Raw genomic sequence first — 15028 nt, 5'->3', positions numbered from 1 at the left:
TTTACTCAAGGTGAGAAAATTTAATTTTCTGAGGTCAGTAGACAGACCCAAGGTCCTTCCAATAAGCTGTTGGCCTAAACTGGACAAGTGGCGAGGTCTTGTTCAAGGTCACTAGAGTCTGCTGTAGCGCATTTCAAAATGTAGCAGGAAAAAAAAGGGATATGGGACAATGGTGATTTCCAAAGTAATATCGATTTTTCCATTATAGAAAGACATGGCATAGACAGTTTGAACACTTAAGTACCCTTGAAAAGGGTGTGTTTTGTCTTCTATGACAGAGCTTTTTTTTGTTTTTATTTTTGCATTAGTGAGGTGATTTGCTATTTGAACTTGAGTTTAGGTGAGTCTCTACCTCATGCTATTGTTGCTATTTATACACTTTAAATATAAATGCCCTGGTTTCCTTCCAGGAACTAGTGAGCTATGTGCTTGAGGTCACTGAAATTTAAAAATGTGCATACTCTATGAACAGAATTAATAAGGAGTTGCTAATGGAAGGCAAACTGAATCTAGGGAACTGGTCAGCATTTTTTGTCAGAAAATATTTCAAATGAGATACTTTCTTGGTCTGGTAGTTTATGTTAGCTGAGAAATGGGAAAGAAAAGTTGGGGGAATGTTTGAAGAAAGAGGAGAGCATGTAATGAGCATTAAATACATAGCAGACTTAATGCTAAGTACTTTCCACATCAATTGTTTTTTCCAGAAACCGAATGAAAAAAGGCAATTTGCAGATGAAAAAAGAAAAAAAAAATTGCATATCAGTTAATTCGACAAATAACAAAGACATATTTAAAAAATGAACCCTGTCTGATTCAACTGTCACATGATCTTTAAAAAGCTCACTACAGTTCCATCTTTTGCATCTTTTGTCTTTATTGATAAGGAAACCCTAAAATTCCCTTTGGTGTTAAATACGAATCTACCTAGGACAAGAGTGAGAAATAACTATTTTATACTGAATTTTATTCAATAGCAAAGAATTTAATAGCAAATTTCCAGAGAATTACACCTCTGTGAGACAATGTGGATAAATGGAAAAAAACAAATAATTTTCTCCCCCTCACAGAATCACCATATACTCACTAGTCTTGGACCTAATTTTAGCTCAAGATTGCCCTGAAATCAGAATCAACACAAAACTGGAGTCTTTATAGACCCATAACTGTGAGGGGTTGGAATTCTCACCCACACTGAGCCTTTTCTTCCACATGTTATTTCTGTTTTCACATCTTTTGAGAACATTTATGTACAATATCAGTCAAGACCTGAGCCACACAATTTAAAAAGTAGTACTTACAAGCTATGTCTTTATAGTCAGAAGACTATGTAATAGCAACAAAATTATTTTTTTATGAAAAGAGAATAATATAAATGCTATCATAGTTAGTTTCCAGTGTTTTGATTAAAACAGAATAACATTGTAATAATGAATCTAGGAGGATAATATTTATAAGAACAGGAAATCTCCCATCTGGAAAGAAAACAGTATAAAGAGCATATAAGAGGAGAAGGGGCCTTGGAGAGCTTTCTCACAGGTGCTCGTCTCCCCAAATAGGACTAACTGGTATGTTATATCAGGAAATATTTTATTTATAGTAACAGTAATAACAACCATAATAATAATACTAGAAGACAACATTATTAATAATCACAGCTATTATTTCTTCAGAATCTATTAAAGCTAAAGCACTATGCTTAGCACTTTCTAAACATTCTTATTGACCGTTGTAAACCTGTTTTCCCCACTTTTATAGGTGAACAAATTGAGGTCCAGATTAGTTAAATGACTTCCCTAGAGCAAAATCTAAGTAGAGAGGTGTTACCTCTTTAATTAATTGCCTTTCACAGAGCTTTAGATTATGAATACATATTCATAATGGTATGATTATAGTTATGAAACTGAAAAAATGCTGTTCTTTTCTTGTAAAATAAATACATGCTTAGCATAGAATGTTAAAAGACAGCATGGCATAGTGCAGGACAAAATTAATTTGCTATCAAAATTATTGCAATAAAAGCATACAAAGAAGTTTTTCTCAAATCAAAGGGTTTTAAATAAATCATAATTTTCTGACTGAATCATTTGACATTTCTCTATTCACTGCTTTTTGCATCACATCCTGTCCTCTCAATGAAAGCCATCTATCTATGAGCAGGCACTCCTCACTTTAGTATCTGGCTGGAAGGCAGGCAGCAACATGGTTAATTAGACAGGCTTCAGAATCCAACCAGCATGATGGCATCCTAGCTCCATCACTTGCAATCTCTGCAACTTTGGGCAAGATACTTAATCCCTTTAAATCGCTGTTACTTAATCCCTTTAAATCGCTGTTGATTTTATGTTAATCACTCATCCATAAAATGAAGTTGATAGTGGTATCTACATGAAACTGTTATTGCTAGGATTAAATGAGATAATGCAAGTGAAGGGCCAGCACAGTATGTGGTCCATGGTAAGCACTCAGTAAATCATAGATATTTTTACATTTATAGCTGCCCTTCTGGGAGTCGAAAAGAACTGCCTTAACTTTTTCCTCTACAGATGCCATTGCTACTGAATGCCTTCCATTCCTTTCATTTCCTTTCCTTCATTTTTTTCTTTCCATTAAGGAATTCAAACCTAACTTGAACATGGCCTTCCTCTCTCTGTCTTGGCATAGCCCATCGTGTCTTGATTCACCAAAAGGTTAACAGATGGTGGTGGGAAATATGATGATAATTAAGAAACACCCAGGCAAGAATACAGGATCCTCTCCTCTCACTGCCAATGGGACCCTCTAGCTCGGCCTCCTCCCTGCTCAGATCACGAGAGTAACCAGCAGTGACTGGAACCTAAAGGAGTCCCATTCAATTTCCGACCACATCATGTTTTCTCGGCATCCAAAGTTATAATTAGACTTTGCTATAGATATATTGATATGCCAGGTGACAATGTTCTAACAATGGCTGTTGTACAATACTATCTGCCTCAGGGACATTAAGGGTTAAGGAGACTTCCGTGAGCTCATTGTATCAATGAACAAATGATGTCTGAGTTTCAAGCAACTAGTTCACAAAGGCACTTTTGAAACAGTCCACTCAGAGACTGGGGGCTGACTTTCCTTTTTTGTTGTTGTTGACTGGGGCCTCCCTGGCCACTAGAGGGTTGCTTATGCATCATCTGCCTCATCAGAGGCTCTTAAAGCTCAGTTCTGAAATAACTACATTTCAAGGGCAGGACCATATTCTCCTCCACTCCTACAGTATCTGCAGAGAGAGTGTCCAGAAATGAGAAAGACCATTTCAAGAGCTGATCAATATCCTGTTCGGGAAGATAGATGAAGGCAGTGGGTTGAAAGCAGAATTTTAAAAAAAGGGAGGGGGATATGGGGAACAGCTGAATCCTCTAGTTAGCTTCCTTAACCCATTCAGGGTGACTGGAGAATGCTCACGCTTCTGTTCAAAGCAAGGAGAGCGAATTCCAGGAAGTGTATTAAAGTATACAAATGAACCCCACCCACAGACTTCTCTCACATGCTCTGTGTTCAGAGTAGATTATTAGATTAAGCAAGACAGAGGCTGGCACTAGAGGGTATACAATAGGTCATCTAGGTTGCACAGGGATCAGAAAAAGATGACCACAACTCAGAAGTAACTTTGTACTCAGGTCCTTGACCTCTAGCTTTGTCTTTCTGAAAAATTTCTTTCCTGGCATTTAGAGTTTACTTCATATATTCTTGGCAGTTGGGATAGGAGTGGGGGAGAATCAGGCAAATGGGAGGACAGGAAGGGAGCCAAGAATGTTCACATTTGGGGGGATGTTCCTCCAATTCCTACAGATTTCTTTGTGGATGTATGATGGAAACAGATGTCTCCCTTTTTGTTTATTTTTTCTTGTTTTTGGCACATCATAGATAATCAATTATGTCTGCTGGATTTTTGAGGGTTCCACCCCCTTCCTTGGTCCTCTTTCAAGTCTATTTCATCTCTTCCCAAGACAATCTAGATGGTGGAATTCCAAGTATGATTCCGACTTCAAAGTCAGTGAGACCACACTTAATACATCTGGTCTTCTCATTCTAACAGACTTCAATAACTCTTCTTGAGGCAGGTCAAGATTCTATTTTCTTTGGTAATTTTCTCTACTTCATCAGTCATGAATTAGCTTTTCCACATGGGTAATAGTAACAGTAATAATACCAATGCTTCTATGTGCTAACCTACTAATCCCTTTACACATATTCTTTCATTTAATCCTATGAACAACCCTATCAGGTAGACAAATCACTAGCACCATTTTACAGAAGAGAAAACTGAAGCACACGGCAGTTGAGGTATTTTCCCAAGGCTCACAGCCAGGAGAAGGTGCATATGGGTTATGAGCCCCAAGAGTCTGTCTCCTCCGTATCATTCACAGTATCCTGGCTTCTGCTGGGCACCATTCCCTCTGCTATGACCACAAGCAACCTCCTATTTTGAACTGCACCTATAATGTACCATACATGATAGTAAAGATTTCACAAGCATTATTTCACTTCATTTCAAAAACAACATCATCAGCTAGGCATTGCCCTTACTGACAGATGAAGAAACAGAGGCTTGGTAGGGGTTGGTGGGTTGTCAGAGGTCACACAACTAGTAAGTTACACAACCAAGACTAGAATCCATGTTTCTCTAACTCCAAAGGCTATACTTTCACTCAGCATCCCATCCTGGCCCTGCAAAAAAGACTCTACCCAACTATTCCTGGACACACCACAGGCCTCCTTTGACACAGTGTGCAGCATCGATAAGGTTAAATGACAAGTGTGATTATGAATTATTGTATTGCTAATATCTCTATGAATAAAATGTCTATTTGATTTTCATTTAACTCCAAAAGAATCTGATTACCAAATAACCATTGAAGAATTATTGCCAATTATGTTCTGTAATTATGGCTCCTGTTAATGACATTAGTGTGCAGCCTTTCATATTTAGTCTTATTAATTAATCCCCGTAAGCCCAGAAAGTTATAATCCATACAACAAAGGCACCATGGTAAATTACAAATAATTCCCAAATCCTTCAAACAGTTTTCAAGGCTCCTTCAGTTTCCTTGGTTAGGACACATTTAGTGTGGGAGCTGGAAGAGTCTGTAGTAATTGAAAGCTCCTCACCTGGAATCACCTATTTCAGTAATATGCCTAATTAGGCAAATGCTTAAAATTGGAGTCCCATCTGCCACCAACAAGTATAAATTCCTATAGGGCAATAAAAATAATTAACTGGTTGAGTCAAGAGACCCCCAAATCAGATATACGACATTTCGATTCTCTGAGCAATATATTGCTTCAGATAACACCTATTGTCAGTGAGTGTCTGGTTTCAGTTTTGCAGAAGTTGAATGCAGCAAGTATGTCTAATACTGAAAGCCCCACCAAGAAAACTTCCTGATGGCTCAATCTCACAGATAGACAAGATAAACAGGCATACTGACAGTGATGCTAGGAATTGATGCTTTATGAAAAACTGGTCTCTGAATTTTATGTTTTTCAAAATCTCCCAATCCATCCTCAGATTTTCCTCATATTTTATCAAACATATGTTGATATACATTAGATTTCTAAAATGGTTATATTTATATATTTTACCGAGACAGCTACAGCTATAGTTGTCCAGAGATGCTACAAGCTGTCTCAGAAGTAGTCCATTGCAAGAAGATGTGGCATGACAATCCATCCTGCATCACTGAAAACTAGACTAGTTGGTTTCCGAAGCCCTGATCTATGTTAGTCTAGAAGTCAAAGAATCCTGTTCTTTTTGCCAGAAAGGAAAAGGGTCAGAACTCGATTCCCGTTGGCATCCCATGCCCTTCGCTGATTCCATTCTTGTTCTGGATGATTTCCCAGGAGATAGTACATAACCCTCAGCAGGTGTCTGGCCTCAGAAACAATTTGGGAGGAGGAAACAGAGGCTCAGAATAAATAAAATATCTATCAAAGCATCATTGCATCAAATATAACAGAGAACATGGTTATCTTTAAAGGATTCAAAAAGAGGAATAAAATGATAATTTTAGACTGAATATAAATTGGTTCCTTCAGATAAATAATTGTCAGTGGAGAAAGCAATCTAACTGGCAATTTAGAAGAATTAGTTTGTAAAATTATAATATTTAAGATCTGGAAATAACCTTAAAGGTCATCTGAAGCCAACTTTCCATTTTACAAATAAGGGAGCTGAGATTCAGAAAGGGTAAGAAACTTGTCCAAGGTTACCCAGTAAATCAATGGTTGAAATAGGACTGGAACAGAGACATCTTAATCACACCATCTGCCACCACTCTCAAACTAAATGACTAGTTCAATTTTAAAAGTTTATAAGAAGGAATGATAATAGGTACAATCTTAGATTTATGGTTTTAAAATGAAAGAGTCCATCCTAACATCACTGACAGTCATTGTTAACATGGATCCTCCATCTTGTCAATATGCAGAATTAAGATTTGAGTAGACATTGGGAGTGTGACCTATACTGCCATATGTTAGGACCGGAGATCTTACCAGATACTGCAGTTCATATTCTACCGTCAGCAAGTTTTATACAAATTAAAGTAATGATAATAATAATAATGATGACGATGATGATGATGATAGATGATAATGACAGAAGCCTATACTGTTTTAAGGCCAAATTTCATACAAAGCATTCAGAGTCCTTATCTGACCAGCCATCATTTTTTTAATTTATTTTTTTTGGTGGTTTCCCTAGAGTTTTACTTTAATTTTTTGATTTCAATTATTTACCATTAGTTAAAAATTATAAAATTTCACTTAAAACCTGGGTGCTCTTTTCTTATACGTAGCTCACTAGATGTTGAAAAACAGAACAAAAAGGGGAAAGGGAAGGGAAGGAAAGGAAAACCAAAACATTCCTTTCCTGTTTGGCTGAGCAGTATTTGAGTTCCTGACTCTGCTTTAATGTTTCCTTATTCTAGCATCACCATCAAAATTCCTACACAAGTGGTTCTTCTAACCACCACCAAAGTACCTATACAAGTACTAATTAGCTAGCCTAAGTGAATGTAGATTTCCTTAAAATTAAAAGCAGTTTTCAGAGCCATGGAGAGTGACTTCTATCTGCATTACTGCAGGGGTCACAAGAACAAGTTCGGCTTCGAACTCCTGGAGTCTGAGCTCTGACCCAATGGGATCAAGATATGCCAATAACAACAATTACAAAACTGGTATGATCAGAAAAGAGGTTTATGTATATAAAAGCGTGATGGAGGAACTGAAGAGAATAATCGATGACACTGAAATTCCCAAAGAGGATAATGCTTTGTGGCCTCCTCCCGACTAAGGGCACCGGCAGGAGCTTGAAATCATCATTGGAGATGAACACATTTCCTTCATGATATCAAAAATTGATTCCCTTATTGATGTCAATCATTCCAAGGATCCAGAAGGCTTACGAGTATTTTATTATCTTCTCCAGGACCTGAAGTGTTTGGTCTTTGGTCTTACTGAATTACACTTCAACATTAAGCCAATCTAGATTGAATATTGGTGTGGACACAAGGAGTGTGGGAGTAGCTGCTTTTAATCACCGTTATCAGGACATTTTTATGTATAATATTTTTTATAAACTATAAATGATTGTCTTTAATAAATAAGTAACATAACCAAAAAAAAGCAGTTTTCAACCTTCTAACTTCAAAGGGAATAAGAAATAAATCTTCAGAATGTCATACTCAATAACTATGCTTCTTAAAGCAAAATATATAGACTGCATCATCGAGGATACATATTCCCTCATGAATAATGCTTATGGGATTGGCCCTTTCTTTGTTATATTTACTTTTTCTTGCTACCCAATAAGAACACACTTTGAGAAAATAAGACAAAAGAAGACATTCTGATTTAAGAAGAAAGTGAAGGGGAGAGGTGGCAGTGGCACAGGTGGCATCTCAGGTCTACCTGAAGGTTCTAAGAGATGGGTCACTTGTGCAAAGCTATGCCTGTGAAAGCCTTAACCTGAATTTAATGTTTCCCATGCACGGTTTAATCACATCTATAGAACTGTTTTTATAGCTTTGAATAAATAAGAGCTTACTACTTGAATATTTAGTCCATTGAGCACTATTGTATACATTTACAATTGTGAACAGATAAATTTGTGTTTTCTGTTGAATGTGGGTCTGAGTTAGCAAAGTGTACTCTCAAAGAAAGAATTCTCTAGGACCTGATTTCATCTTCTCCCAAAGTAGGGCTTATATACACACTGGGGGAAATAAACTTCCAAGTGATAGCAGCAAAACCCAGTTGTTTGTGCAAGTCACACTGCCTTGCATGGGAATTAACAAAAGCTTGCCAGCAAACATGCAAGAGCTGCAATTCTCAGAGCAGAAACGGGCTCCACCCTACATACCACCTTTTGTAAGTACAGGACTTGAAACAGCATGTGGTCAGTGCTCCTTGAGTGTACAAAGGTGTGGAAAGGCACGCATGATCCCCAGTTTTAATGATGGCTCCAGTATTAGAGAGTGGAAGAATCTCCCCTCAGCTTTCTAACAGCCTACTTACTCTTAGCCAGGAAGAAGAGGAAAAAAATAATCATACAATTCAATGAGCCATTTTCCAAATGAAAGATGACTCACTTAAGCAAAACTTTCTGCAGGTGTCACTTCTCAAGGATGCTTAAGAGAAGGGCCCATCAAACCTGTTCTGAGTGCTAAAGCAACGCACAATCTGTATCACCCAGCATGATGCCTGGCAAATAGTAAGCACGAGGACATAGTTACTAATGAAATTATACACAGCCTGCCCAGTTCAGAACAGTTATCCTGAGCACAGAAGCTCTTAAGCACTGGTTTATACAGAGGTCGTTACAAGTATTGATTCAGACTCAAACAGCCCCTTTTAGCACTGTTAGTCTTTTTTTTTTTTTTTTTAACATCTTTATTGGAGTATAATTGCTTTACAATGGTGTGTTCATTTCTGCTTTATAACAAAGTGAATCAGCTATACATATACATACATCCCCATATCTCCTCCCTCCTGCGTCTCCCTCCCACCCTCCCTATCCCACCTCTCTAGGTGGTCACAAAGCACTGAGCTGATCTCCCTGTGCTATGCGGCTGCTTCCCACTAGCTATCTGTTTTACATTTGGTAGTATTTATAAGTCCATGCCACTCTCTCACTTTGTCAGCACTGTTAGTCTTAATCCAACTGAATTATTTTACAAAGTAAGCCAAAAACATAAACTCAGGTAAATTAAAAATAGGGAAAAGAGCATACAAATCCTCAAGAAACAACAATTCTTTGGCCTGCCTATCGTCTCCATTCGTAAAATTATTCCTTTCCTCCAAGGTTCACAATGCTTAGCCTTCTGATGATGTAAATATACCTCACAGGGTATTAACCTCTGTCAATGGAAATAAAACTGTAATTGATTTGGTTCTGTGATTATTTAACATATAAACATGTGCTCATTGAGAAAAATGATGTCTGGACAACTGACATTGTATTTCTGCCAAATACCAAGCTGATGTTCATAAAATCTTACTGGAGAGCACCCAATGCTAACTATAGGATTTCAAACTGCTGATTTGCAGAGATGAATCATGAAGCAATCTACATTGTGTGGGTAATTAGAATTCCCATCCTTATCCATCCTCTGAAAAGAAGCCTAAATTTTTTATTTGGAAGCCACTTTGAAAAGCTTTCATTAATTTAAATTTCAGAACAGATTTCTCCCCATTATGTGTATTCAATTAAAAGCCTATTAAATACAACACCACGATAAGAGTGAACAAATAGCAGGTTTTTCCAAGGCATCCATTTTATTTTATTCCAGGATCCAGAGGCATTGACAATTCAGAGATTGCTGCAACACTTAGAATCTTTTGAAGACTAGAAAGAATCGGTAATAATTTAGTGATTTCTAATCCTCTACGATTTGTTTAAACATGTGAGACAAATGAGTCCGTGTTCCTTAAAACTGCCCACAACTTAAGCAATTTAATAGTTGCTAATTAGATGCATTTAATTCCAATTTAAAAACCATCTTTACTTGGTATGCTCTTCATAGAAATACTATTCAGCTGAATCCTATTATAACTGACATGGTTTATTTATTACACTTCATCTGAGGAAAAAAGTACATACCCAAAAAGCATCGTTATTTAATCTTGGTGTTAATTTACTCATATGCTTCAAAAGTCTAGAGGTTTAGTATTATTTGAACTTGGTGAAACATATGTAAAGTTTCTTGCCTCTGTCTTTAATATTTTGGGGGAAAATGATTCTGTTAGGGTTTGCAAGATGGCTAAGATTGTGGAACAAAAATAAGAGAAGAGAATAAAATAAGCCTGAGATGGTATAAGTCCCATGATTTTATACATCTATACAGGAGAGGAACAGGTTTTGAGGAAATCACAATGGGAGTTAGACGCGTTAAGCATGTTGAACAGAGAAGGCTCCCGGCAAAAACAAATAAGATGCCGAGATGCCTCTACATTATGGCTAACACAAAAGGAGAAAAGAAGACGACAGTGTCACAAGAGTCTACAAATAACTAATCCCTCTCATGTACATCTTGATTTGCAGTCCAGCCTGGCAGCAAAACCTCGGGCTCTCCGTTACCCACTTACAAGCCAGCTTCACATGATAGACTATTATTATTAGCAGCATTACTATGACCATTTCCAGTTATCTTTTCTCTTCTTATCGCTCTCCTGAGGCTGTTACAAGAAGAGATTACCTGAAAAGGGAAGGAAATAAGTACCCAAAAAGGTTAAAGGAAGAAAAACTGCATGTTTTCAGAAAACTTTGTAAGACTGATGAGGTAGGGGAATAAAAAGAATAAAACGATTATATCATGTTCCATGCAGTCTGACAAGGTAATCCCAAAGTGGGAGAATTTTTTTCTCAGCCTCAAATTTCTAGCTGTGTGTAGAGTATGACTGACAAGCCACAAACATAAATTAGTGAAACCGAAAGGAAGCCATTTGGCTGCTCGTTATTTTACCATTTGCTACATTTCAATAAATTCATGATGACAAGTTGAGGGTTAGGGGGAATTCCTAAAGGCATTAATGTACTGGTTTAGTTGAAGAATAAAATAATACTACAGGAAAATAACTGGCTTTGATAAACATATTGAATTCGTGTACCATAAAAGGAAAATGGATAGGTGATTCATTCACTGTTCATTTGAGATTTCTTAAATTATCAAAACAAAAATAGCCTGTTCCCTATAAAAAGACAAAGGCAATGCCATTTGGTGTTTTGATAATCAGGCCTACTTGTGGGATCACTGATCTTCTGATTAGATATTGATCTCACTTCTAAGTGATTTTACTATCAGAGTATGCTCCTAGTTCACCTTACATACATACACATTCTCTTATTATTTATTAAAAATAAGTTTATAGCTAATGTTATTATCTTGTACACTTAAACACCTGTTAAAAGGATAAATCTCATGTAAGTATTCTTATCATAGTAAAATAATACTGAAAAAAAAGTTAAATTTGAAGGAGACTAAATTCAATATACTACACTTACTAACACAAAGTGAGAAGGAGAATCGACTGCTTTTTTCCCCCAATCAATTCCTTGCCCTTGGAATGCCACAGTTTTCTATATGTCATATAAAATGGTATGGAATATGAATTATCTGGAAAATTTCCTCAATTGTCTATTTCACTTTGCAATATGAACACAGCCTGCATTTATAACCATAAATTCAAAGAGAAAAAATGCTTTAAATATATATCAGGCTACTGTAATCTAAGCATATTGTTTTGCTGTGGTTCCTTTTTGGGACTGAATATCAGGATGCAGTCCACTATGCCAAAAGCCTCTAGCTTTCCAGAAATTGAAAGCTTTCGCCAACAAATCACAACTGTTTTACCATATGCCTCTTTGTTCTGCCAAGTATTACCAGCCTGTTCTACTTTTAAGCAAATTTCATTATATTATAGCTCAGAGCAATGTTCATTAAAAAGTATTACTGAAAAATGTCAAGTTGTTTTTATATAGAAACTGGAATTTATTTTCTACTGAAAAGTCAGATATTTATTGAACACAAGACATTTTTAAAATATTGACCTCATTTCACAAGTCACTTCAAAATTGTCAGTCTCTATCTTGATTGTGAAGGTTCAGGCCACATAATGATTATCTGAAGCATTTTCTGTCTTGCACCATTTAACTTTCACTAGTATCTCCCATTGATGCAGATCAACCCTAACCTTTCTGGAATCGACCTAGTCTCAGATCAGTGGAAAATCTCTTCCCTGCTTCTTCACACTCATATTCATCCTCTCCTTGACCAATTTGCTTATTTTTCTGTCTCCCAGCCACAGCCTTCCTGATAACGTCCCAATGCAGTCATATTTTAGGTGACTATAAACTTCATTATAGCCTGTTCACTTTATATAGTATGATACAGTCCAAATAAAACTAACCAAGAAATCTCACCTCCACAACTTCTAGTTATGTGACCCTTAATAAAGTCACTTAATCTTTGGAGTCTTCATTTCCTCATCTATAAAACGGATGACTACTCCCTGCCCTTCCTTTTGGATCCAGTTTGTGAGCACAAAATTTGGTAAGGCATGTTCAGACATTCTGTATCTCATTTACCACAAACCAAACACAAAACCAGAGAGCTTCATTTTGAAGCACCAAGCTCTTTCCTAAGGAACTGTTTCTCTTTCTCTTCAGACGGTAAAACCCACTGGCCGTTAAGAGTCTGTGATCCAGAAATGATAGGATTAATCTTCATTACCTATTGTAACTAGGTTTAGCATTTGATTCTAGATCCAATGAAGACTCATAAAATGTTGGGCTTTAAACCAGGAGAAAAGAAAGATATTCCTGCTTCCTCTGAGGAAAAAGAATGTTTTTAATCCCCTGAGGAAAATCAGATATACTCAAACTGGGCCACATTATATATTTAAGCAAACAATAACAACGATAGAAATAATTCAATTGTTCTTAAATCCTAGGCCAAATCAGTCTGTGAAGATTTCTGGGGCTTTCCTAAGCTCTGGAGGGGAGCTGAATCATGCATTGAGGCTGGCTTTATTCTAATATACTACATTTATATGCAGTAAAATCAGGATAAAATGGAAATCAAGGTCACTTTTGATGTGAAAGAAGTGACAAAAATGTATCGAGAGGGACAGCAAGGAACAGAATGGGGGTGAGATAAGAAAGAACAGGCCTACTTAATTTGCCTTGCTAAATGTTATGAAGAGACTGAATTGTGAGCAGAATTGTGAGCTGGGTATCTGTATAAAACCCGCAAGGCTTTTCTTTGCACTTCCTTTTGCTACAAACTCTTTCTTTCCCATGGGGATCTTTCTCTAGTACTGTCTATCTCCTTAGCAATGAGGGAATGGTGGAGGCTGGCCAAATCATCCATCATGAGTCTGTCACCCCTATTCTCTAGGTATGGCTTCATCTAAAATAAAATTATAAGCATATAACTTCCCATCTCACAAATACAGGGGTGACAGGGAAGCTCAAAGTAAAGCAGAGTGCATTCTGGATGCCAGTATAGAAATTATGATCATTTAAGCACCGCATTTAAACCGCATTTATTTAGAAAGAGCTCAAACAGAATGACAAGAAAAACACTGACTCTACTAGACAAATAAATAGTCACTTTCGACATTCTATTAAGAGATATTTATCAAGACCCTGAAAATGTTCATACCCTTTGTCCTATTAGTTCACATCAGGAAATCAACCTAAAGAAACAGTGTTTTCTGCACAAAGGTGTTCATTGCAGGATTATTTAGAAAGGCAAAGCTTTGGAGAAAACCTAAATATCCAACAGTAGTAAAATAGTAAGTCTATTAATAAAGAATAGGCAGTTAATTTTTTTAAAGTTAGTGGAATATAAAACTATTCTGATATGTTAAGCTCAACATGATCTCAAATTTTTTTGGTTTATATTATACACATAAAAAGATTAGGACATCAAATCAAGATTTAGCAGTGTCGGAATTATAGCTACTTTTTTACTTTCCTCCTTAGAGCATTTTTTGGTTTGTTCCTAATAAAATCTATAAATATTATGTCATTGTAAAAATAATCCATACCTGTTGGGTATTTATGTGTTAAAACTGAAAGCCTAATCTTTAGCTGGAAGTCTGAAAAATGGCTGTGTTTCTGTGGCGAAAGAATGCTTTAAAGAGAAAAAGCACAGCATACTAATATGAGAAAGCCTGCTTGTCTTTAAATGGGATGGTTTTCTCGTGGAGACATTGAAGTCAATCTTTTTCCTCCTGAATGACAGGATTTCTGTATTAAAGTGTTAGTATGTGGAGACAAATAGTGCCTCTCAAATGTGCAGAGAAGCATCTTGAGTAATCAACTACAGGATTCCACAAAAATTATGGAACCCTCCTTTCAGGTTCAAGTACGTGAGTTAAGCAGGAACAGTTATAGAATCAGTAAAAAAAGGGGAAGAGAAAAGAAAAAGAGTATGGGCGAGAAATAGTGCAGGAAGAAAAGGAGAGCAAATTGATAATGATTTTGTAACCAGACAGACTGTGGCATGAGCAAATAAAACTAAAGAAATAGAGAATAAGTCTCATCTCTCTAATTACACACAATATATCCCTATTTAAAAAGTTCTCATTAAAGCACTTAATTAAATATTGTTTAGTAATATGAGTAATACCCGAATATGGTACAGTAATACCAGTCAAACCTACCAATTATCTCATCACTAAAATGGTGCCCAAGCATTGACAGTCTTTGATGGGACTAGATTCAAGTATGTTGCATTCTCTTTTCCTTATGCTTCATGTCATTTCATGGCAAAGTTGCAACTTTGATGCTTAGAACTGCCAATGTTTACTTAATGGCTGACTCTCTAGTTACCAAGATTAATTAGCTAAAAGACCAAATCTAGATGCTAACGAAACCTAAAGGACTTATCTAACAGTTAATGCACTGGAATATTATTCATTAAAGAGCAAGAAACAAAGGTTGATTATATCTTCCTTCTTATGAGCTATTTTTAAATAACCATTATTCTGG

The 15028-nt window shown here is 36.5% G+C and overlaps 1 protein-coding gene and 1 pseudogene across 18 annotated transcripts in view; one reads left to right on the top strand and one right to left on the bottom strand.

Moving 5' to 3' along the window:
- The window catches only part of NRXN1 (neurexin 1), a 1117469-nt gene that overhangs the window by 825952 nt on the left and 276489 nt on the right, over positions 1-15028 (bottom strand). The gene's annotated exons all lie outside the window — the stretch shown is intronic.
- Positions 7084-7519, top strand: LOC132376900 (protein mago nashi homolog; annotated as a pseudogene).

The sequence above is a fragment of the Balaenoptera ricei genome, chromosome 13 (genome assembly GCF_028023285.1).
Source record: "Balaenoptera ricei isolate mBalRic1 chromosome 13, mBalRic1.hap2, whole genome shotgun sequence".
In the NCBI taxonomy this organism is placed as follows: Eukaryota; Metazoa; Chordata; class Mammalia; order Artiodactyla; family Balaenopteridae; genus Balaenoptera; species Balaenoptera ricei.
Note: the sequence above shows the minus strand (reverse complement) of the source record. Positions and strands in the feature narration are given on the sequence as shown.